The sequence below is a fragment of the Trachypithecus francoisi genome, unplaced genomic scaffold, assembly GCF_009764315.1.
Source record: "Trachypithecus francoisi isolate TF-2019V2 unplaced genomic scaffold, Tfra_2.0 Contig01579, whole genome shotgun sequence".
In the NCBI taxonomy this organism is placed as follows: domain Eukaryota; kingdom Metazoa; phylum Chordata; class Mammalia; order Primates; family Cercopithecidae; genus Trachypithecus; species Trachypithecus francoisi.
The window spans coordinates 1,662,951-1,688,191 of NW_022681442.1; the positions used below are offsets into that span (position 1 = coordinate 1,662,951).

General features: G+C 46.8%; 1 long non-coding RNA gene across 1 annotated transcript; it reads right to left on the reverse strand.

Moving 5' to 3' along the window:
• Window positions 1–1,220: 1,220 nt before the first annotated feature.
• Window positions 1,221–21,099, reverse strand: LOC117064823. The gene is made up of 3 exons (XR_004429702.1): window positions 19,399–21,099; window positions 4,445–4,606; window positions 1,221–4,156 (listed from the first exon to the last, which is right to left on the reverse strand). It is a non-coding gene; the product is annotated as an uncharacterized LOC117064823 (long non-coding RNA).
• Between the last annotated feature and the right edge of the window lie 4,142 nt (window positions 21,100–25,241).

Here is a 25,241-nt window from a genome sequence, read left to right on the forward strand (position 1 = left end):
AGTGCGAGGAGGCTCCAGTGGGGGTTGAGGGTTTAGTTGACAGACAGAGGCAGTAGAAAGGGGTTTAGCCACCCCAGGAGAGATGGAGAAGCTCAGGCCAGCTGCTGGAGCACAGCAGCTCTTTCATGCGCACTGTTCCGCACACCTTCAAAGGGCAGCACCGCTATCCAGGTGAGCGAGCCTTCTTAGCCTGGAAACAGACAGTCCCATGAGGGAACCCTGGGGAGCAACCTCTCAGGGCCTGGCTTGGGGAAGTGGTGACCCGGGAGCCACCTGGAAATTCTGGGCAAGTCACACACTCGCTCTGGGGCTCGGTATCCCATCCTGAAAGATGTAGGCAGTGAGACTTGCCTATTTTCCTCAGAGGGCTCTTTGCAATATGAAGTAGGATGGTGGGGTCCCAGGGGCTGGAGGACGAAGGGGGGCGATGATCGATAAGGCCTGGGTGCGCCCCACTGCTGGACACGAAGGGCTCTGGGGAAAGAACGCTGGCGGGGTCTGTGCACCAAACATAACCAAACCCTATTAAAAACATGGGGGGAACTTTCTGAAGACTTGAAGGAAAGAGAGCAAGGACAGAAATCTCCTGTCTCACCCTCCCACCCTGCATGCCCTCCCCTGCTGGGGCAAAGGGCAGAGGGAAAAGGAAGCCCGTCTGCTTTCCCGGCCGTGCTGCCCACAAGGAACTGGAGCTGCTGGCAGGCTGCGCATCTCCCTGACTGTGGCCACATCCAACCCCTGACTCCAGAAAATAGAGCCAGGGTGACACAGGAGGCGACTCAGCCAGGAGGAGTGAGCCCTGCCTGGCTCAGTCCCTGCTGCTCCGTGGGGCCCAGAGGCGCCTGTTCCTCCCAGCGGGGAGGCTGCCATCTGCTCTGCCCATCTCTTGGGATGACTGTGAGTTTCCATAAAGTGAACAGCGTCCACACAGGCACGAGCTTCGGAGACCGTCAAGTGCTGTCCACGTATAACGACTCCTCTGGTTTCCACGCATGAATTCACGGACGCTTCTTCAAGCTCCTGGGGTCAGGGGGACCACCCTCCTTCCTCAAAACAAGGCAGGAAACACCCAGAGTCAGACCGGCACAAACACCAAATACCCAAAACCAGCTCTGTCATTGCAGGGCATGCTCGTGATCCCTTCCCTCCCCCTGCTTCTCCCCACCCCCCATCCCCTTACCCCACCAGACTGCAAACTCCTAGAAGGCAGGGCTGGTTTCTGGAGCCTCCTGCTTGGGAACCCCATCGGAGAGGGAAGGAAATGAATATGCAACCCTGGACTGTAAATCTCAATGTCTGGAAGGCACTCTTCCAAGACAGGAAAGCGAGACGGCTAAAGCACCCTGGTTAATAGTGATGCATTGATAAAGTGATATTGATCATTATTGAGAATGGTCGGCCATCCACGGGGAAACACAAAACCAGCGGGGCAGCCTGGGCGAGCATGCACCTCTGTGGGCCGACCCGAGGGACGGCCGGCCCTCGTAACTGCCGCGATGATGATGAACATGTATTGATTTCTTTAGTGCCTCTCCTCAGCCCCAGAGCACTTCATGCACTTATTGGAAAGTGCCTGAAACCAAATTGAAGACAGGCCCAATGAGGAGTATCAATCCAAACGTTAAGGGCATCGGAGGGCTCCGGAGCCGATGAGGAGAGACAACAGGTCTTCAGCTGCCCCGGTTCCAAACACTTAAGGAAGTGCTGTGCCCCACTCTGTTCAATAGCTGCCTCCGCCTTGCCAGGAAAACAAAAAAGAGGAGGTTAGTGTCTACACACGGCTTCCAGGGAAGGAGCTCGAGCAGTCTGCAGATCCGCAGACATCCCTGCACACTGTGCTCCTCACTCAGCGCACACACTGTGGGCTGCTTCCCCTCTCCTGTCTTGAGTCTTGGGCCATCTCTGCAGCCGCCCGCCCAGGCCAAGGCTCTGAGTCCCCTGTGGAGGGGCTGCCCTGTGGCATGGCCACCTGAAACTCCACAGGCCTCGGGGACCCATGGGGTAGCTTGCCAGGGATCAATGCAGGATGTCTGGACTCCAGAAAACATAACCATTTAGTAAAACTAAAACCATTGAGTCTTATTTGGGAAGAATTTCAAGCTTATAGGAACACTGCAAGAATAACAATAGTATTGTGAACACACATCAACCCTGCACCCAGATTTGTTACTGATACCATTAATGGTGTCATCATGGACTTCTCCACTGACATCTGTGTATTTTCTGAGCCACTGTGGGGGGCGATGAACACACTGTGGCTTTTCATCCCCATACACTTTCTGAGAGAAAAGCAATAGGGATGCAGCCTCAGTGCGGTCACCAGCTCCTGACGTGTCATGCGGACAGCACTCTTATCACTCACGGTCCTATTTTGTCAATTAACCTAGTAATCTCCTTTCTAACATTTTTTTTTTCTTCTAGTCCAGGATTCAGTCCATTGCAGTTAATTGCTGTGCCTCTTTAGACTTCTTTTATCTGGAACATCCTCACAACATTTTGTCCTGTCTGATATCGACAGTTTTGAAGAAACAGCCAAGCTTTTGTGGCAGCTTGGACACTGTGGGGCTGCACTGCAGGAACCTGCCTCCACCTCCCATGGACACGGGGACCAGCCCCAGCCCCAGCCCTCCAGCCACAGCCACGCCATGTCCCTAACCAGTGGGCTGTAGGGGTGAGCCTCTGGCTGCATGTTTGCAGGTGCCCCACAGTGGGCCTGGTGGACAGAGGCTGCATGTCTCTCTGGAGTGAGCTCTTTCTGGCCGTGACTGTGGCTCACACACTCGTGATGTAGGCAGCCCCTGCTCTGGGCGAGTAGGGTCTGTGGGGCCCAGCAACCGCTAAAGCTCACAACAGAGCTCACCCACAGCTGGGGGGACCATCTCCTGCCTCAGCAGTGCCGCCAGAATCTGAGTGGGGGCAAGGGTGCTGGGCACTGGGTCAACCTCGCGAAGACTGACATTCCGAGTGAGGTTAAAGGCGATTTGAATAAAGAGGAGCTCAGGGGATGAAAGAACCATCAGAAAACCCCTGTGTGTCTCATTCCGCTTTGGAGTGGGGTCTCCTGCTGAGCCCTGGGTGCTGCATGGGCCAGGCGGGCTCCAGGGAAGCCCAGGCAAATGCTGCCTCTTCGCCTCTCTCCCACCTTTGGAAACACCCCGGGCCCTGTGCTGGCAAAGTGCCCGCCTGAGGAGAGCAAGACCAGAAGCCCCGGGAACACTCTGAGCCAGTGGGTACTGCAGGAGCGCCAGGCTGGGGTGTGGGCCACCCTAGAGACAGACACAGAGCCCAGAGACGGCGGCCTCCCCCTCTGGTTCCATGAGCCCAGGTCATCTGTGGGCTGCATTGCAGCCAGGCAGATGGCCTTGAGGCCTCGGGGGCCTGGGACACTCCAAATGGCCTCCCTCCTCAGGCTCTGCAGCCCACTCTAGGACAGATCCTTTGAAAGACTGCTATGATTAGATTCTCAAGAGTTCCCTTAAGAAGAGGGAAGGGAGAAAGCGGGAGGAGAAAGGGAGGCAGGTGCTTGGAAATGGGAGAGAGGGAGGTCAGCGGTGGGAGCAGGACAGCGGAGGCAGTGGCGGTGGGACACCCTTATGAGATGCCTGCTGACCCCCAGGAACCCTAGTCCAGGGCAGCTGCTCTGTGCAAGACAAGCACATGCCTTGCTCCTCAAAATGACTGCACCCTGCGGTGGCACCATGGCACAAAATCCCAGGGAAAAGGTTTTGGCAGTTCCCTTGGAGAATTATATATTAGAATTTTACATCACTCCAAGCCTTGTACAGGTTAGAGAGCATCTTTTAGAAGTGATGTCCCTTGTTGGAACACTCTGTGTCATGGAATCAGAGAAGGTGAAGCTGTGGCTACAAAGAACAGGGACACCCAGGTTCAACCAGGACCTAGAAAGAGGCATGAAATTAATCAACACCTGGTGTGGTAGATGGCCTCTCCAGTTTATCTCGAAAAGTCTTCTCACACTCCCTGTGCAGGTGACTTTGCTGTAACTGTCATGGAGACTGCATCCCCTTCCCTTCGAGATGTCTGCCCTGTGGCTTGCTTTGACCCATGGTAGGTACTGGCAGAAGTGATGCTGAGTGAGCTCGGGGGTCCAGCTCCAGCCAACACACCTCTGTCTCCACCCTCTTGATGCACAGCCCTAAGGCCAGAACATGAGGAAGACTCCTGGGGGATGGAAACCAACCATACAGGAGGGAACTGGGGGGTCCCCATTGACAGCAAGCAGCACCTGGTCAGGTGAGCCAGGCCATCCCAGACCCTCCCACCCAGCAAACCCTCGAGCTGAAGGCACCACGTGAGCAAGGAACTGCCCAGCCAACCACAGAACTGGGAGAAATAGCAAGGCCTCACCGCTGAAGCACCGTGATGGTCTGTTATGTGGTGACACATCACTGAAATGGAAATCGGGTGCTGCTCTAAGACGAACCTGAACTTTGGCCTGGTTTTCGAAGTGGGCATCAGGTAGAGGCTGGAAAGGTGCTGAGGAGGCGCTGGGAGAGCCGTGACAAGGGAACGGTGGGAGGCTGGAGAAGAGCAACCTGAATGAAGCAGGGACAGAGCCACCAGCGGGACCATTGCCAGTGGTAACCTGGAAAATAGAAAATGTACCCAAATAATTTGTAAATATGGATGAAAACATTTCTACGCAGAGTGTTTAAAGTGCCAATTAGGAAAAGATACAGGAAGAAGGAGACCGGCTAAAATCCAAACCAAAACAAACCAAAAAATCCATTTAGTTAGCAAGCAGAATTTAGAGGGAACAGAAAAGCGTCAGGACTGGAAAAATAAAAGTATTTCTCATTTTCTGTTTCAACAGTTAGCAAAATATCCCTAATGGAAGAAATGGCCTCAGAGAAAGGACTGATTTGAGGGTCTGCTCATTGGATCTTTTGTTGAGGCCTCAGAAAGACTGAAGGGACCCTCTCAACAAGGGGAGAGGGGCTTCCTAAGAAGCCATGGAGTCTCATAGAGGCCTGACATATCCAAAGTGAAGAGGGGTCTGTATTGAAAAGAATTATGGTTGTTTCTCCTTTTTTTCTTGGGGGGGGGGGCGGATGCATAGAGAAGCCTTAAGCTCCAATAAGATTCATAGGAGACTCATAAAATTTTTGTGAGAAATGTATTAATAAGAGCACCACCAGCTTTCACTAAAAGGGGCTGATATCATTCAAAATTAAAAGACACTTCTGGGCCTCCAGCTTCCTATGGGCTGGAAACAGGAAAAGATGCTCATCTTTAAACATGGGCCATTTCTGATGGAAAAGAAAAGATCCTTGGAGAATAGAACAAGAGAACAATGGAGAGAAAAAAGGACAAGGAAACCGCTCCTTAAAGCAGAACTGTGCCTTAATCAAGGAATATCTTCTTTCTCTAGAGTAGGGGGATCTGACTACCTGGGCCCTTCTGAAGCTTAGGATTGGTAAGAACCAGTGACCTCCACTGTGCCTCATGTTCCTCCCCTTTCAGATGGGGGTGACTGTTGCGGTCATCCTGGCCCTGTTGTGGGGTAACATGGCTTTTTAGTTCACAGATTTCTGGATCAAGAAGAATCACACCAGAAGAGCCATGTGTACATGTCCAGATGGACCTGCCACATCCAGTGAAACTCCACCACATCTCCCATACATTTCTCAACTCTATTACATGAGGGCTGGCCTTGTGACTCTGCCTTGGTAAGTAACAGAATGTGGCAGAAGTGATGCTGTGTGTGTTCAGAGCCTGGGCCTCAGCTGGCCTTGGGACTCCTGCCTTTGCCCTTTTGGATTATTTCTTGAGACTGCCATGTAAGAAAGAACATCTAACCCACAGGAGGATGACAAGCTACAAGAGGCAGTGAAAAGGGCTAAACCTATGAGTAGGACCAACCTGGACAGTCCAGCTCTACCTATGGACCCTCCTGCAGAGTGGGGCCCACCCTTGTGGGTGAACCCAGATGGAACCAGTAGAAGAGATGCTCAGTTCACCTATGGAAATGTGGGAAATAACAAATTATTGTTGTCTGAAGTGATTACATTTTGGGGTAGTTGGTTACGTAGTAATAGAAAACCATAATATCTACCCAGCACTTTGGGAGGCTGAGGCAGGCGGATCACCTGAGGTCAGGAGTTCAAGACCAGCCTGGCCAATATGGTGAAACCCTGTCTCTGCTAAAAATACAAGAATTAGCTGGGTGTGGTGGTGCGTGCCTGTAATCCCAGCTACTTGGGAGACGGTGGCAGGAGAATCACTTGAACCTGGTAGGTGGGAGCTGCAGCCTGGGTGACAGAGCAAAACACCATCTCAAAAAAAGAAAAAAAAAAAAAAAAAAAGAAAAGTATAACATCTAGTGTGACTGATCCAGACCCAAACACACAAATAAAAAGAAAGGAAACATGAAATACTAATATCAGAATTTTTTTTTTTAAAAAAAGGAGACATTTACATCATGATATTAGGGGTGAGTAAATGGATATTGTGAACCTCATTATGCCACAAATTCAGTAACATAGAGGAAATGGATAAACTCCTGGAAATACAAAACTTTATAATAGACACAGTATAAATAGAAAACGTAAACAGCTCCATATCTGTTGTTTAAATTGCATCTGTGATTAAAGATCTCCCCAAAAGAAAACTCCAGGCTCCAAACGCTTCACTGGTAAATTCTGCCAAATATTTGAGAAATAAGTAAGACCAATTTTACACAGACCCTTTCAGAAAAGAGAGGAAGAGGTGACAATTCCCAACATATTTTATGAGTCCAGCATAAACCCAACATCAAACCTGGAGAATAATGAAAGAGCAAAAAAAATTATAGGCCAATATCATTCATGAAGAGAAACAAAAATCTTTCACAAATCAAGTCCGTAATGTGTAAGAAATATAATACAATCATGATCAAATGCATTTACTCCAGAAACTCAAGATTGTTTTAACATTTGAAAATCAATTGTAAGTCACATTAGCACAGTACAAAGAAAAATTATACAATCATCTCAAGAGACAAAGAAAAAGCATTCAACTCATTCATGGTGAAATTCAACTCACTCATTTTGAAAACTCATTCATTTTGAAAACTCTCAGCAGATGAAGACTGGTAGAGAACTTCCTCAATGAACCAAAGGGCATCTATGAAAAACCTACAGCTAACATCATGCTTAATGGCAAGAGCCTGGATGATTTTCCCATAAGATGGGGAACATGGCAAGAATGTCCATTCTTTCCACTTCTACTCAACATTGACTGGAGATGGGAACCAGTGAAATAAGGCAAGAAAAAAAAAAAAAAAAGAAAGACAGAAAGATGGGAGAGGAAAAAGTAAAACTATTACTTTTTCACAAATGACATGATTAGATATGATAAAAATCCTAAGTAATCTAAAACTATTAGGACTAGTTAGTAATTTTTTTAAGTTTGTGAGCTTCATGGGCATAATTAAAAATTAATTGAGTCAATTGTGAAAGAACAGGAAAATCTGGGAAATGATCATGGATTGGAGGAGACTAAGGAGCTATGATGGCTAAATGCAATATGGTATCTTGGAATGGATCCTGGAACAGAAAACCAACGTTTGTGGAGAAACTGGTGCACTCCTAATAAAGTCTATAGTTCAGTTACCAGTGCTGAATTGTTCTTAAGTTCTTAGTTTTGACAATTCTACTATGGTTACATAAGAGGCTGATGTTATGGGGGTCAAGCTGGGTCAAGGCGTATGGGAACCCGCTGTAATATCTTTGCAATTCCTTTTTTACATCTAAAATAATGTCAGAATAAAAAGTTTAAAAACACAAAAGACAGGGGAGGCTTCTTGACTATGATAGAAGCAGGGTGATTCTGGAGGCAGCTGTGTGGTAACCACCCTACCTCCAGGCCAGCTCTGCTGTCCACATCTGGAAGTTGTTCCTGAGAGCTCAGCCTTTTAAACTTCCTTCCAAACATCCTGAAGCTACTTAATACCCTATAATCAATCCCTTGCTGCTTAAAAAAGTCTCTACTAAGAAAATGAAAAGCCATGGATTAGGAGAAAATATTCCTAACACGTAGAACTGACAGAGGGCTTGTTTCTTGAATATACAGAACTCCTACAACTCAATAAGGAGGTCACAGTATAAAAATGAGCAAGGTGGGGGCCGGGCACAGTGGCACACACTTGTAATCCCAGCACTTCAGGAGGCTGAGGTGGGTGGATTGCTTGAGCTCAGGAGTTCCAGACCAGCCTGGACAACATGAAAACCCCGTCTCTATGGAAAAAAAGAAAGAAAGAAAGAAAAATGAGCAAGGGAGCAAACAACCACGTCACCAAGATGTGCGAAAACCAGGAAGTGCTCCACGCCATCAGTCATCCAGGAAACGGACAATAAAACCACCGCGGACTGCTCTTCACACCCATCAGGGCTGAAATAAAAAGGAATGGCAACCCTGAATGCCATTAAGGATGATGGGCAACATACCTGACTGGTGGGTGTGTAAAATGGTGCAGCTGCTTTGGAAACCCAATCGTATCTCTATGGATGTACAGCTGCCCAGCCATCGCCTGCCATGTATGCACCTGGGAGACAAAATGCCTATTCACAAAGAGGCCTGAGAAAGAATGTCTACAGCAACTTGATTTATAAAAACAAAGAACCGGAAACTACTCCACGTCCATCAACAAAAGAATGAATGAAGGCACTGTGGCATGCTCGTATAATGGAATACTAATCAGCCATCAAAAGAGTACGGACTTTTGAAACAGACAAGGCTGAATCTCAAAGCATTCTGTTGGATGAGGGAACCTGACTCAGGACAGCATACAGTGGGGTTCCAGTTACCTGCAATTCAAACATGGCACCACCTGTCTCCAGCACTTTTTTATCTTCCTGATCTGAAATGCAGTCCTCATTACACCCTAGCTTCCTGCTTCCTTCTCCAGCAGCCCCTGGCAACCACTGTTCTACTGTGTGTCTCCATGAATCTGGCAATCCTATGTGTCTCATGTAAGGACAACCACACATTCTGTGTTCTTTTCTGTCTGGCTGATACCACTGAGCCTAGAGTCTTCAAGGTTCATCCGTGTTATAGCATGTGCGTGTACATTTCCTTCGTCTGTAAGGGTGAATATTCCATTGTGTGGATGTGTCACACTTTATCTATTCATCTCTCCAAGGACATTTCGTGTTGTCTCCTCCTCTTAGCTGTAGTGAATGAGGCTGCAATGAACATGGGTGTGCAAATACCTGTTTGAGAAAAGGTCTGTACCTTGACTGGGGTGTTGGTTACACGGGGGTATACACCTTCAAACTCATGAAATGCGACACAGAAAACCTGCATGTCCTGTGAACACCCCCATTTCTCTCATGCCCACCAGGGTAGGCTTCGGGGTCATCTTCCATTCCTCTGTGTCACCTCCCCCTACCCCTGCTGGCCCTGCCCTTGGGGACCTGGGAGGACAGCCCCCTTCTGCCTGCCCTCCAGCCTTGGGGCAGATCTTGGTTGGGGGTCTCCTGACCCCTGCTTGAGCTGTTACTCAATTCAGCTCCATATCCAGCTTGGCCCAGGAGACATGTTCCCTGGGGGAATGGGCAAGACTTCCAAGGAGACCCTGGGCGGTGCCCCGTGCACTCCTAGATCCTGACTCTGGCTGAACCCCTAGAAGCTGCCTGTCTGGCCCATCCTCCCACTGCCCCACCTGGAGTGGCCCAGGGGCAGGACCAGGCCCCTGTGCCTTTGGGGAAGTGTCCTGTGTTCCCCTCAGCTTTCAGGGGCTCCTCGTGGAGAGCATCAAGCTCTCCCAGCATGCTCGGGTGGCTGCATATTTATAAAAACAAATCAACAATAGAGCCGAAACAGGCTTAAGGATCTCTCACTTTTCTGGAGGAAAGTTCAGTATTGCATTAATAAAGAGAAACAGTAGGAATCGTGGCAAAAATAATAAAAAAAGCAGCTCTGTTGGAGAGGAGGAACTGAAGCCAGCAGCTCTCTAGGGAATCTATGCCTAGTCTTGAGCTAATTCGTTTCTGAAATAAGTTTGATCTGCCTTAAACATAATTAAAACAGCTTATAGTTCCTGCAAAGATGATGCAGTGGTCGAAGTTCTGAAGCCGAACTAACTGGCGTTGCCTGTCTGCTTGGGCATCAGTCTCAGCGGTGTGCTGCGTCTCACCCACGTGAGTATGAACCGAATTTTCTCTGTCTTGGTTATCCCACATGCTGGAGACCACACAAGCCTAGCATGCTGGTATCAGCTGTGGGCAAACCTGCTTCAAGGCTGGGCTGCAGGTCCCAGCCCCAGGGATTCCATCCAGTTGGCTTGTCTGCCCCCGAGGAGCTGAGGCAGGGGAAGAGAAGCACACCCTGGAGATATATATATATATATGTATATATATGTCCAGTCTGTTCAGTCTGCAGTTGGAGCCGCCTAAAGGCCCCTGAGTACCACATACCCAGGCAACTCCACACCCAGGTGGGTCACGGAGATCGGTGCCACTCAGGGCAGTTTCTGCTCCCATGGGGCTTGACAGGTGGTTTCTAAAGAGGCACGATCTGTGAGGCCCACTTTGCTGCCTGGCATTCGGCAGCCATCCTCAGAGAACCCCTGCAGCCCACGTCCTCATCTGGGTCTCTCTGCTTGAGGTTAGGGGGTCAGAGCTGCTTCCTATCCCAGGTTTCATCAGGGGGCCTCTCACATGCCCACAAACACAGGCTGGCCTTGGATGGCAGCAGCTGGCCTGTCCAAATGTCTTTCAAGCACTCTAATTTTCCTGGTGGTTCTTCATGGTTCCTTTTTCTCCTCCATAAACTGATATTTAAGAGGGGTTATTTGATCTACAAAGCACACAATGCATCACTAGTTAATTCATTAATGATATCAAAATGACATATTTGGATAATAGATATACTAGCATTTTGTAAATGTTAAGACTTTTACATAAAATAGTATTGCCAATAATATAAAAAATTATTATTGCTATAATGCCACATTGTCAGGATACCTTCGCCCTACTGAATTGTACCAATATTAGGGTTCAATTTTGGAAATAGCATTGTATATGCAAACATTCCAAAGGAAGGCCTTTTTAGTTAAAAATAAAAGTAAAAATGGTTCAATCTAATGCTAGATGTGTCATTACTGTAAACCCAGAAAACCTTTCTTGAGGTTACAAAAAAGACCATATGGTGCCCATTTTAAATTCACCAACTACATAAAAGAGGGAGGATACGAAACTGAAGTCAGAAACCTGCTGAGCAGAGGCTGGGCCTAGAGCAGCCGTGGCGCTGCAGGCGGCTCTGGGGGGCATTCTCCACCAAGTCCGCTGCATCATGCAGGGCGGTGGGGGCTCCTCAAGACTGACCACGTCCACACCGCTCACGGGCAGTGACTGACAATGCAAGGGGGAAAATGTGTGGCATACCAGGTGGGGACAGCAATGAGCCTCAAACTTGATATGTTTACAGCTGCTGTCGTTAATAGCATCCCTGCAATGGTGTTCAACGCAGCCAACATTTCTCCCATTTTTCTTGTCCATCATCTATTTTTGGGATGGGGAACTGAAAGATATACTTTCTTTAGAGTTGATTTTATTTTTTCAGCATCATCTTCTGTCCTTGGACTTTTTTCCTTCAAATTACCTGGAAGCCCCTGGAAGCTCTCTGGTGTTCATGGAATTTGCTCACATCTTACTTGCCTTCTGGAGCTGGTGACCATTGGAGACACCTGCAACACTAGTGTTTGCCACGCCCTTTAATAAAGACTGGGAAGACGTCAAGTAACAACAGATATAAAGGAGCAGCACGTCTATCCCCAAGTCATTTCCCGACACCATCTCAGTTCAGAGATTCCTTACAAAGGAAACGGACTCAATGCTGCCCTTCACCAACCAACAGACACCCCAAGGACACAAGCCCAAAGACACTGACCACACAGGAAATTGACTTTGAAAATTAAATACTTTTGGCAAAATACATTATTTCAAGTTTTTAACTTAAAGTGAGATCTGATTAAAATTTTTTATGTTGCATTATTTCCTTTTTTATGTGCTAAATTAAAAACCAGCCTTTTACCATGGAGGATTGCCAGCATATAGAAAGTAAACAGAATACTATAATGAGCCTCAGACACTTATAATCTGGCTTCCACACCACCACCATTTTGCCAACCCTGCTTCATTTATGCTTCCTGCCTCCATTACTACTTCTTTCAAAGTGAAGTTTACATGCTTTGAAATGCACAAATCTTAATTGTATATGTTTGACAAATGATACATTCATTTAACCTACATACCCATCGAGCATCAATTTTCCATCACCCCAGGAAGTTCCTTCACGATTCTTCCTAGTTCAGTCCACCTCACTCCACCCTGGGTGACTAACCTTCTGAATTTTGTTTCCCCATGGATCAGTTACGCATCTTCCAGAACATCACATAAATGATCCAGAACATCACATAAATGACATGCGATGAAGTGAAAAGTGTTTGTACCTCTTTGTGTTTAGCTTCTTTCACTCAGCATAACGCCTATGAAATGCATCTACATTGTTGCATATATACATAGTTCATTTCTTTTTAGTGGAGTAGTATTCCATCGTATGAACATAACAAAATTGTTTATCCATTCTTCTGTTGGGTATCATTCAATTGTTGCTAATTTTTGGTTATTATCAATACAGTTTGCCAAGGTATTCTGAATTTGTTATTTTCCAAGGTTGTTTGACTCCTCTCAGTTCTCTGCACTTTCAAAGGCAGTTTTTATTTTTGTCAATACCTATAAAAGTCTGCTGGGATTGTGATTGGAATTGCTTTGAAATTTTAGGTTTGGGGAAGAACTGACCACTTAATAAGATTGACTTTCCAATCCATGAACATTGTTTATCTCTCCATTTGTGTTTTCTTCAGCTTCTCTAAGAAAGGTTTTGTGGGTCTCAGTAGAGAGGTCTTACACATCATGTATTATGTGTAATGCCTTTCTAAGCATTTTGTTTTTTATGCTATTATAAACAGTGCTGCTATAAAATTGTCCATATTTCCAGTTGTTTGTTGACAGCAAATAGAAATGCCATTGGTTTTTGCATATTGGTCTTATATCCCATGACCTTGCTAAATTTACTTCATTAGATCTGTAGTTTTTTCCTTGTTGATTCATTCACATTTTTATGTGAACAATCAAGTCATCTGCAAATAGGAGCAGTTTTACTTTTTCCTTTCCCAACATTATGAATTTTGGTTTACTCGTTTCACTGCACAGCCTGGTATATCAGGTACAATGTTAAATGGAAGTGAGGAGAGAAGGCATACTGGCTGTGCCCCCATCTCAGGAGAAAAGCACGGGAATCCTTCACCAGTAAGTATATTATCTGTGGACTTTCCATAGATGACTTTTATCAGATTAAGATAGTTTCCATTTATAGTTTGCTAAGAAATTATAATAAAGGAGTGTTGAATTTCATCAAATACTTTTTCTACATCTACTGAGATGATCATTTTTTTTCTCCTTTATTCTGTTAATGTGTCAAATTGCACTGATTTGATTTCCAGACCCTACACAAACCTTGCGTTCCTGGAATAAACCCATTTGTTCATTTCTTGATTTGACTTCCTTTGCTAATATTTTGTAATATATCTCTTTTGCATTTCTGTACTTAAAAATACGGGTGTATATATTTTTTCTCAATATCTTGGTCAGGTTTTGGTACCGGGATTGTAAGATAATCTTTCAAATCTGTTTTATTCAAATTTAACTACATGTAACTTAACTGCAGACAAAGACAGAAAGGAGAAAGGGCAGTCATGTCTCAGTGTTATTAGAATGAAAATATGTTTTTGCCATTCAGAAAACTGTTCTGGGCTGATGGAAGGAAGAGAAGGATAAAGCTGAACGAGGAGGAATGGTGGGAATGAGGAGCTCAGAGCTGACGAGGCACGGCCAGTGGTTTAGGGCTCCTCACTCCCACATTTATGACACCTGACCTTGAACTTCACTGTCTCCTCAAAATGTTTATCAGATTTTGGTTTTCAAGTTACAATCAAAGTCATTGGGAAATAGATTAATTTCTTTCAAAAATTAAATCTAGAAATCAGTTGAAACAGGCCTATCAAATACTGTCTATAAAACAGCATTTTAAAGGTGATTGGAATAAACAGAGCTACCCCATTTAGCACGGATGCCTATCGGGGCCTGCCATGCCTGTGCAGTGCTGGCCGGTGGCTGGGGCCTGGGGGCAGTGACCAAGGGAGACACGGCTTTGCTTCTCAGGAGCCTGGAGCCCAGCAGGAGGATACAAGGGAGGAGGCCTTGCCCTGGCAGGACTGGGAGGGCAGGTGTGGAGGCAGAGTGGTGCTGGAGGTGAGATGCAATGTAGCCAGCTACATGGGAGAGGTAAGTGGGAGAAGCAGGACACCGTGACAGACAGTTGAGCCAACCAAGGACCCTGGCGAGTTGGAGAAGGCCCGAGGGATCGCTACCATCTTCTCGGCCAGATGTGCCTGCCCTTCCGACATCCCACGCTGTGGGCTTTCAAAGCTCAGGCTGTCGAATGCAGACACCACAGCAACCCACTCTGCAGTTGCTAAGGTAACCACACTCTAATATAAGTAGCAGAGTGAAATTAATCAGGGCCTGTAACTTGGGTAACTTCCTCATCCACCAGTGTAGTGTCTTTCTGTGGTGACAACGTGGGCAAGTTCTGTACTCTCATCCAGTTTTTGAGTGTGAAAAAAATCACCAGGGCAATGGCACTGAGTACACTGAGTTTGAATTGGGATGACCAAATCCACGCAGGCAGGTGAAGCCCTTGGGTGGCAGGCAGGGGCCATTCACTCTGGGGATGAAGGGTATCTTTGCAGAAGGGCAGATTTTGTCATCTGCTATCAGCCTTCTGTTTCTAAATCTTGATCCCATCTTCAAACTTGCAAGATAGTAGATCACGAGGCACTTTCCAGTCTGACCTAAACCCCGCTGCCTGTGCTCTCTTCACAGCAGAGCCATGATGTGAAATGTTATTACGGACTTTCTTCTTCATTATCTTCTCCACTAGAATGTAAACCCCACTGGGCAAGGACTTCATGGTTATGTCCCCAGACCCCAGAACAGTGCCCGGCCCATGGCAGGCTTTACAGATGCTTGTTGGAGGAGTAAGTGAATCCATTGGCATAGAAAATGGCAATTGTTGAATTTTATAGATTGAGAGTCCCTTTGAAAGCATTCAGTTCAATTCCTGGATACGGCTGAGAGCATGAGAGACTTGGAGTCAAAAAGCCGGATTCAAGCCCTTCCCATGACAAGCATCTATGGGCCTCGGTAAGTTTTATATCCCAGCCTCAGTCTCCCTGTTGTAAAGGGATGTAACAGGCCTGGCCTCACAGGCCTCCAGAGGACTAAGTAAGAAAATCCATGTCAAAGTGTGGCTGCGGTTCTGTGAGGACGTGACGTGGCAGTTAGGATTTTAATGTGGAGAGAAAGAATCTGCCCACAAAAACCACGTGGCGGATCTGGCCCTTGTGGTCCACGAAGAGGGTGGCTTTCCGGGGCTCAGGTGTGTTTTATTTTGGTATTGAAACTATTATAAAGGGATTAGAATTGCATTTTTAAAAACTGTTCAATAATGGAGGTTTCAATATCAGCTACTTAGGAGGGAAAAGAAACAATTTTTGGGGTTGTACCATTTAATTTATGCAAATAAGTTATGTATGGAAGAATGTCTGTTAACTTTTTCAGGACACAAGCCCAAAAGTCAACAGAAATTGGAATTTTTTTCTATTTTCATGCTGAAATTTAATTCATCATGAATTTGCTTTCAAGGGTGAAATTTTCTTTCCTCAACTTTTACATGACTTTGTAATGAGAGCAGTTGTATGGGTTCACGAAAATAAAAGACGGATGATGGAGCAGAGATGTTCAGTGTAAATATTTAGTACGGGGGCTGGCGGCTTTTAAATTTGCATCTTGAGCTCAGTGTATCTGCTGATTTCCCATCTGCTAATATTTTCCCATCTGCTAAATACCTGCTACCAGGGGAAGAGGATGCCTCTGTCTTTCCGGCCCTGCTTAACCTCCACGTCCCCTTCACCTGAACTTGGAAATAGCTCCACTGCGTTCAGGAGAGCACAGGCAGATACACTCTAGCTCTGACCAGTGGCAACAGTGATGACCCAGGAGCACCACTACACAAGCTCAGTTAACCCAGGGGGCTCACCTTCCTCCAAAGGCCACCCCGGGGTCTCTTTCTGCCTCCATTGAGCTAGAAACCCAGGAAACAGCAGCTCTCTGGGGACCCAAAGCCAGCACTAGAGAAGAGGGTCGGTCTTTCAAATATCCACTGCAAACAAGATGGCCCAAATAGTGCACTTAGGAGCCTGCAGGCTTTGGGGTACAGCAGTGGAGATGCTGCTGGGCAGTAGGAAGCCAGCAGGGAGGGTGTGCCAGGTCTCCTTGCTTCTGCAGTCATCCATGAAAGATCCTTGTGCTCAGAGAGGATTTGGCTTTGGAGACCAGGAAAGGACTGGAGCCTCATCCCCTCTCACACTGACTTCCTCCCCTGGTCTGCACCGTCTCCCAGACCAGGATGGGAGGTTGCATGGAGCATAATGTCAGCACTGGCCCCTCCGCCTGGGGTCCCTCAGGTGCTCACTCTGGCTCCAAATGGAGGCTGTGTTGGAGGCTGTGTGCGAGTTACGGGACTCACGCAGCCTCTGCTTGCAATTTCCACCAGGAAGAGCTACTCCTTTTTCACTTTTAAACCCCAAGTAGGGCTTGAGAGCTCCCAGCCGCTCCCTTCCGGAGGCCCCGGGAATGGCCAGCCAGGAACGCCGCTCTCTCCCGCGGCCACAGGAATGCCTGCTCTCCAGTGTCCTGGCGAGCCCACGGGCAGGCCCCAGGAACAAAGAATGAAATGGCCCCAAAGAGCAAGAGTTACATTTCATGCTTAAAATCAAGGCCATCCCAAGAGGAGCCAATCACGGAGACACTTGATTGATGGCGGCAAATAATTATTCTCAGTGTTGCTGCGAGCTTGCCTTCGTAGAAAGCCAGAGATGAATAAAATATATGAGGGCACATCAAAATATAGTGCAAGGACAACATATACAAACAGTACATTAAGCATTATGGAAGACAATAAACAGAAGTGGAGAATACATCCGAGTTAGCGCTGGGCCCAGAATCCGTGCGCATCTGCGCGATTGGGAAGCAGCGCCGCAGACGTCTCCGTGTGGCCCCTTCGGTCCGGGGAATATTTCATTAGTTGGAAAATCTGAGCAGATTAATTTTTACTGCCGCCTCCTTCCTGAAGGACAGGTTCCTGGGTGCACAGCGTGGCCGCGGCTGCTCCTCTGCCGCCAGGCCCCGGGCTTCCCTCCACACGCAGAGTGCAGTGTCAACAGAAATGCTACAGTGACATTTCTCTCTCTCTCTCAATTACTTGTAGGCTTTTCACTGCCCGTGTAAAATACATATTGTGCTCCAGCGAGATTCATTGTACCGAGGTCAGCGGGAACTCACTGTCCTTTTTAGCTTCAGAACAAGACAATACTGACATCTGTAAGATTTGCTGTAAATAATCCAAGTGCTATAGGTACCGGGTGAGGGGCAGGAGAGGGTAAAAAAGAAAGGAGGAGGGAAGGCAAAGAGGAAGGAAGAGGGAGGGGGTGAGGTGGGGAGAAGGGGAGAGGGAGGCAGAAAGGTGTTGAGAAATTTCCTGAATGCTAAATCATTCCACATCCTGAATTTGTCTGGCGAAGGCTTCACCAAATCGTTTGCATCATTTCAGGGGAAAATACCTATGTGGCAAATACCTACAGGACAGCATCGGCTTGGATGCCTACTGCAGATGGCCACTGCTTCCGGGGCAGGACTCATCCTACAAACCATTGCACCAGAGAGCACTAGGTGCAGGGGCTGTGTCCAGCCCTCCAGCAGAGTCACACGTGGAGCTCCGGTGCACGGCCTCGAATTCTAATTGGGATGGCAGAAGTCTATGATTCTGATTAAGTGCAATGGAGTCATTTACTTGACAATTCAATAAGTTAAAACGGGGTGGGGGTGGGGGAACAACCTGCACCAAGATTCCAGCAGCAGAAACGCCTACTGGGTGCCGGCTTTGCCCGGAACTGCCTGCCTTTTAAGTCAGCGTGTGAGAAAATCAAAAGTGTATTTGACAACCAGTCAGTGAGAAGCTCTTCTCCGAAGGAGAGATTTTTCATGGAAAAGAAAATTTGGCGACAGGCAGGAGACTGTGCCTGGGATGACAAATGAGGGAGAGAAATTCTAATGGAGACTCCGTGCAGGCAGAAGCGAGACTCCTGGAAGCCCCACTTATCTTTTTCTTCTCTACCTGTGCAAGAGGCAGAGAGCGTGCATGCATGTGCGAGTGTGCATGCGTAGTGGGGAGAGATGGAGAGATGGAGCGTGTGTGCATGAATGTGTAACAGGCTGAGACCAGGTGTGTGTGCATGTGTGTATAAGAGGTAGAGACCAAGCGTGTGTGTGCGAGCGTGCATGCGTTGTACTGGAGAGACACAGTGTGCACATGTGTGCATATGTGTGCCTGTCCCAACACACTTCCCCAGTCTCCGGTTTGAGACCCTGTCGGGGGTGGATAGAGAGAGAGCTGCTATGAACTTGGCTTCCAGCACGAATGGGGCTGCTTCTCTGGGTGGGAGGCAATCACCACACTTCCTCACTCACGGGCAGCGCTGATTTTGAGGCTGGCCCAGCAATAAATTCATTTCCACTCAGGACTTTTACCCTTAAAGACAAAATCTCTTCAGCCTGTACCTTTTCCCTTCGGTCACATCCAGAAAAGTGAGCATGTGATTTCAATTTGAAATTAAAAGTCATGTCTGAATAACAGAACTGCATTCTCATTTCCTAATACCCTGGTTTTTACTACTTTGCATTCAACTGTGAAAAGTCTTTTAAAACTCGGAACAGCAGTAAAACTTGAATGAATTTTTGACCCATTATTGCATAGCGGGTGCGCCTTCCAAGTTGGAGAGACTGCCAAGTTCTCACCACCTAATATTTCCACTTTAATTGTGCCACTTGAGAAATTTACGTGCCTCAAAATATGGCATGAATCTTACGCTTATTGCAGTATCATTAGCAGCAACATTTAAGCAACATCTGTGTGCCATAGAACTAATTGAAGTAGCAGAAGTGGCAGCTGTAAATCCACAGGAAGATGGCAGTTTGTACCCAGCACTGCTGAGCTAGCTCCTAACTGTCAGCCTGTTCCTGCAATCTGCTCTCGAGTGCCGCGGTACAGGCACACAATGTCCAAAAAAATACAGCGAGAAGGCTAATGATCCTATTAACCACTTTGCTGCACCAATTTGGCTGTTTTTCCAGTTTCCTTGTTGAATTTCATTATAAATTTTGCCATTCCTGTAAAAAGTCCAGTATGAGACATGTCTGACTTTAAACTACTTACCTGAGCCGAGAAACGCTCATCTGGCCAGGCCAAACCGAGGATTTTGTTTTTTGTTATTTAATAATTCTTCCCACCACACCCCCGCTCCTTTCAATTGCTTAAAAATTTTTCACACACAGATTTCTGTAAAACAAAACAAAACAAAACAAAACTTTTAAATCTCTTGTAATGTTGATATTTAAAGCAATGGCGTTTTCTTCCCGTGGACATAACATTTTCAATAATCAATACAAGATGGCAGCCCTAATTTATTATTAGTGGGGAGTGGGGGAAGAGGGTAGGGAGAATGAGGATCTCTCAGAGTTTGCTGAGGTGTAGATGCGGTCAGCTTATCTGAGAGCCTGTGTCATCCCTCCGCTACACAGTAGCTTGGACCCAAAAATGCACTGACTGTTTTTCTTCAATATGAAGAAAAATGAGGCCAATTCTCCTGCACAGAGTGCAAGCTAAGTTGGGAGCAAGGAATGACCCCGGTGCCTCTTGTTGCAGAGAAACAAGGGCTTAGGAGCCCCTGCTTTCCTTCTGAATATCCCCACATTGAGCACAACTGGAAAAAAAACATTTCCAACACCTCCAAGAAAACCCAGCCCCATTTTGGTTTTAACTCTGCTTTTGCTCGTTGTTTGTCTTGGCAGGGGATGGATGTTTCTCCCTTGGTGCCCTCAGACAATGATGTAACTGGTATCTTTTGAAGCACTCAAGAGTGCTGGAAATACACAAAAGAAGACCTCCTTCAATATATGATGACTGGTGTGTTTGCCAACAACCCAACTTCATTAGAAAATTGGCACGTCCACCCAGCTGCCATGTGACACGCCGTTAACTCCGGACATTTGTTGTCTTAATGCTCAAGTACTCAGGGACTCAACTGATAAGGGAGAAACTGTTTGGAATCCACTGAACCCCACGCCTAGGGTGGCCGCCACCTCACGGTATTGAAAATCAATAGCCACATGACTGCTGAAAGGTCGGAGGTCTCCAGAATTAACTTCCTAGTACTAAATTACTATCCCTTGTTTCTTGGTTTATTTTCTAACAATAATACATTTTAAGGGCGCCTGGTTAAAAACCACTTACGAAACACACAACGAAAAAAACGGAATCACTGGCGAACAGCTGCCAGTTCCTCCCCCCAGCCCAGGGAACACCAGGATGAACGATGCTGACAGCTCCCTCAGCCTGCAGCCGGGGGTTGTTGCTTCAAAAAAATCTCTTTCTTTTTTGGTGGTGGTGTTTTCATCTTTATGGAAAAGGGTAAGCTTGTTTGGAAGCGATCCATCTCTGACTTACCAAATAATGCAGCTTAGTAATACGTTGGGCACCACCCTGCCCTGGGACGCTGCCTCAAATGCCATGTCACAGAAGGGAGACTTGGGAAAGGGCGATGCTTGTGGCATTTCATCAGAGTTGAGAAATAAGCTCCTATGGCTAACCACGTGGCATCCTTTATTTTCTTTTTAATATTGAATTTCAATAGCTTTTGGGGTGCAAGTGGTTTTTGGTTTCATGGATGAATTACAAAATCCTGAGATTTTATTGCACCCATCATCCGAGTGGTGTCCGTTGTACCTAATGTGTAGTTTTTTTTTTTTTTTTTTTTTTTATCCCTAGCCCCCTTCTCACCCTCCCCCTTCTGAGTCTCTAAAGTCCATTATATCACTTTGTATGCCTTTGCGGATTCATAGCTCCCACTTATAAGTGAGAACGTATGGTTTTTAGTTTTCACTCCTGTGTTACTTCACTTAGAATAATGGCTTCCAGCTCCATCAAGTTGCTGCAAAAGACATTGTTTCATTCCTTTTAACGGCTCAGTAGGATTCCATGGTGTACAGACACCACATTTTCTTTATCCGCTTCTTGGTCGACGGGCACTTAGGTTGGTTCCACATCTTTGGAATTGTGAATTGTGCTGCTATAAACATATGTGTGCAAGTATCTTTTTCATATAATGACTTCTCTTCCTAGATACCCAGGAGTGGGATTGCTGGATCAAACGGCAGATCTGCTTTTAGTTCTTTGGGAAATTTCCATACTGTTTTCCATAGTGGTTGTACTAATTGACCTTCCCACCAGCAGTGCAGAAGCATTCTCTTTCCCCACCCACGCCAACATTTTTTTTTTTTTTTTACTTTAATAATGGCCATTCTTGCAGGGGTTAGGTGGTATCTCACTGTGGTTTTAATGTGCATTTCCCTGATGATTAGTGATGTTGGGCATTTTTTCATAGTTTTTGGCCATTTGTGTACCTTCTTTTGAGAAATGTCTATTCATTTCCTTTGCCCACTTTTAAATCAGATTATTTGTTTTTTTTCTTGGTGATTTGTTAGAGTTCCTTGTAGATTCTGGATACTAGTCCTTTGTTGGATGCATAATTTGAAAATATTTTCTCTCATTCTGCAGGTTACCTGTTACTCTGCTGATTATTTCCTTTGTGTAACATCATTTTCTTTGGATGTAACTTTGGTATGAAATTCTTAAGCATGAATGTCCCCCACTGCCCTTTTTAGAACATGTGCTCTCTTCACCTTTATACATAAATATTGAGGTGGTCAATAATAGATATGTGGTTTCCGTCTGTTGATAGCATACTGGAAAATGAAACTGAGAAATAAAAAGTATTAATTTGTTAAAAATAACAAAACACCATTAACAAGCAGCATATATAATTTTAAAAACTGTATTTTCCATAGCAAAATAAATTAGTAAGAAGAATGGCATGGATTTTTTTGTTTTTTTTTTGAGACAGAGTCTCGCTGGAGTGCAGTGGCACAATCTCGGCTCACCACAACCTCTGCCTCCCAGGTTCAAGTGATTCTCCTGCCTCAGCCACCCAAGTAGCTGGGATTACAGGCATAACACCACCATGCCTGGCTAATTTTTGTATTTTTAGTAGAGACGGGGTTTCACCATGTTGGCCAGGCTGGTCTTCAACTCCTGACCTCAGGTGATCGACCTGCTTCAGCCTCCCAAAGTGCTGGGATTCCAGGCATGAGCCACTGTGCCCTGCCTTAACTCATTTTTGAGAAAGGGTCTAGCAAACACCAGTCTCAGTAACCATCATGCACTGGTGGGTCTTTTAATGTGAAGTTTACTGAAGGCGTGGCCTTTGGAAGGCTGAAGCCTCCTTCCCAGGCAGCAGCGTCCGTCCACTGAACCCCTTCTTCCACGGGCTCTCCTGAGAATTTCCTCCCAGGTCTGAAGGGCTCTTTGGGGCACTGGGTAAGTGATACTTCATAACTTTTGCCCTTTGCACCGGGTCCATGCACGAAGCCTGTGTTTGGGGTGAGGTTATCTCTCTAGATACGCTGCATCCCATCTTGCTGGGCTGCAGATCTGAATACTCTTGGGGCCAAGCTTTGTTCTCCAAAACCCAGGCCCTGCAGGTAGGGGATCCCAAAGTCAAAGTCCTTGTGAGGTGGGGTTGGACTTGTTCTTGCCACCTGCTGACACATCTGGTCCTGTGAGAAGGGAGGTGGATTCTAGAAGCAGTGCCTGTTCCGGAGCAGCTGGCTTGCTGAGTGACAGGGTGCACCCAGCGGCAGCTGCGCAGCTTCTCAAGCTACCGGATCCTGCTCTTTGCCAAAGAGGACCTGAGGCTCCTCCCAGGACAGGCGGGCCCGGGCTCTGCCCACTGCTCCTGGTCACCCTCTGCCTCTGCACAGGGCATCTCACGGCCTGTGGAGGGTACGTCCACAATGTTGGCAGAGCCTGGGTCCTTCGCCAGCTGGAGCTCTGCTCAGCCGCTGCGCCGGGAGGAAACCACCCTTTGCCCAGAGCTGGCTGGAGGGGTCAGCATGCACCGCTGCTGGAGTTACCCCTGCACCAAGTGTCACTAGAAACGGGCACGCTGCTGTCCTGGACAGCGGCCTCATGACCTGCTCACATTTTTAAAAACGTGTGAAATATCTGATACAAAAAAGCAAATATGCATAAAATATACATGAAATATATTCTGTAAAATAATATTTGACTCCAGTGCACACACAACCCAATTCAAAACCAGATCAACTTCCCGCTGATCTGATGGCCTGCCCTCCACCTCTGCCCAGAAGAAATAGTTTGCTTTAATTGATCATTTCCTTGCATTTTAAAAGGATTTATCATATATATGTGTATAATTGTGTGTGTACATTTGTTTCAAGGGATACATTTCTTGAAGGCTTGTCTGTGAGATGTATAAACTAGACTTTCACCACATGTAATCTCTCCTACAGCTTACTTAGTTGACCCTTCAAATCTCTCAGCTTCATTCATGCTATAGCTTATGGCTCCAATTGTTCACGTTCTCAGCTGCATAGTATTTCATCACATGAACATGCCACTATGCGTTTCTTCACTTTTCTCCATACAGATGTTTAGGTTGATCACGGTTTTTCATAAACAGCTGATAAACAGCCGTGCTGTGGATGGCACTCCTGCAGCTGGCACCTGTGCACACGTGCAGAGCTTCTCTAGGGGAACGTGCTCGGGAGAGGAATGGCTGCTCAGAGGGCAGGCGTATCCTCACCTCCATGGGATGATACCAAGTGATCATCCAACATCCTTCTTGGAACATTTAACCAGAGTGAGCTCTAAGTGTGCATGGGTATTTGCAGGGGATCCAGGCTTGACTCTAGAACAAGGAAGGGGTGTCATTACCTTGTGGGATCAGCACAGATGTTGGGGGTAATGGCCTCAGGCCCTAGTCTAGACTTTCTGGTGAAAAGTGAGGTGATTCTGGGGCAGCAGAGATAGAGTATCTGACAGGATGTTGTGGGTGTCAGGGGTGTCAATATATGTGGAAGTGCTCGATAAAGAGCAGACGTGTTGGCTTTTGTTGATGATGTTACCTGTTTCCTAAAACACTTGCTAAAGATGCCAGTGCCAGATGTAGAGGCCAATGCGAGGAAAGTGGTATGACCAGACCATGCTGAGGTGTTCAGCCTGCAGAAGGGAGCCCCTCCAGAGTCCTGGGTTGATCGTTCGGGCTTGGCGGCAGCATGAGGAGCATAAAAGACTGAAATGAGTGGCTCCTAAAGGGTGCCTCCCCCAGTGCTGGACAGCACGGAGGTTCTCTCTCGGAACCAAGGCCTGGCCAGGCCATGCCCAGCACGCCCACTACCTGGCTTTTCATTTCTGTTGTGACTTAGTTGTTTTCTGCACCATTTGGGCACAAATTCTGTTTTCTTTTTTTTTTCTTCTTTGAGACAGTCTCACTCAGTCACCCGAGCTGGAGTGCAGTAGCATGATCTCGGCTCACTGCAACCTCTGTCTCCCAGGTTCAAACTATTCTCCTGCCTCAGCCTTCTGAGTAGCTGAGACTACAGGCGCATGTCACCATGCCTGGCTAATGATTTTTATTTTTAGTAGTAACGGGGTTTCAATATGTTGGCTAGGCTGGTCTCAAACTCCTGACCTCGGGTGATCCACCTGTCTCAGCCTCCCAAAGTGCTGGCATTACAGACATGAGCCACCGTGCCTGGCCCACAAATTCTTTTTTTTTTTTTTAACAACTCAAAACAGTTCTTTTCAGAAATGCTTTTCTCCAGCTGGTTTGTCAGAACCACATTCCTGCAAGGTTGGGACTGAACTCTGTGCCCCGGGCGGCTCGATCTACTCTGCCAACAGCAGCCCTCCAGCCTCTGCCGGAAGGCACAGCTCCCCATGCCAACACCCTGTAGACTCCTGGCCCCATGGACTGTCAGGCAGTTATTTTGGCCTGGGATGTGCCTCTGTTAACTGGCTGCTGTGTTTTTCCAGTTGTGGGAAGAGCTTCCAGGGGAGTTCTTCAGATAATCATCATCTTGATCTTAAATGTAAATATTGTCACCGTGGTTTAAAGAGAGATTAATGATTTGCCGACA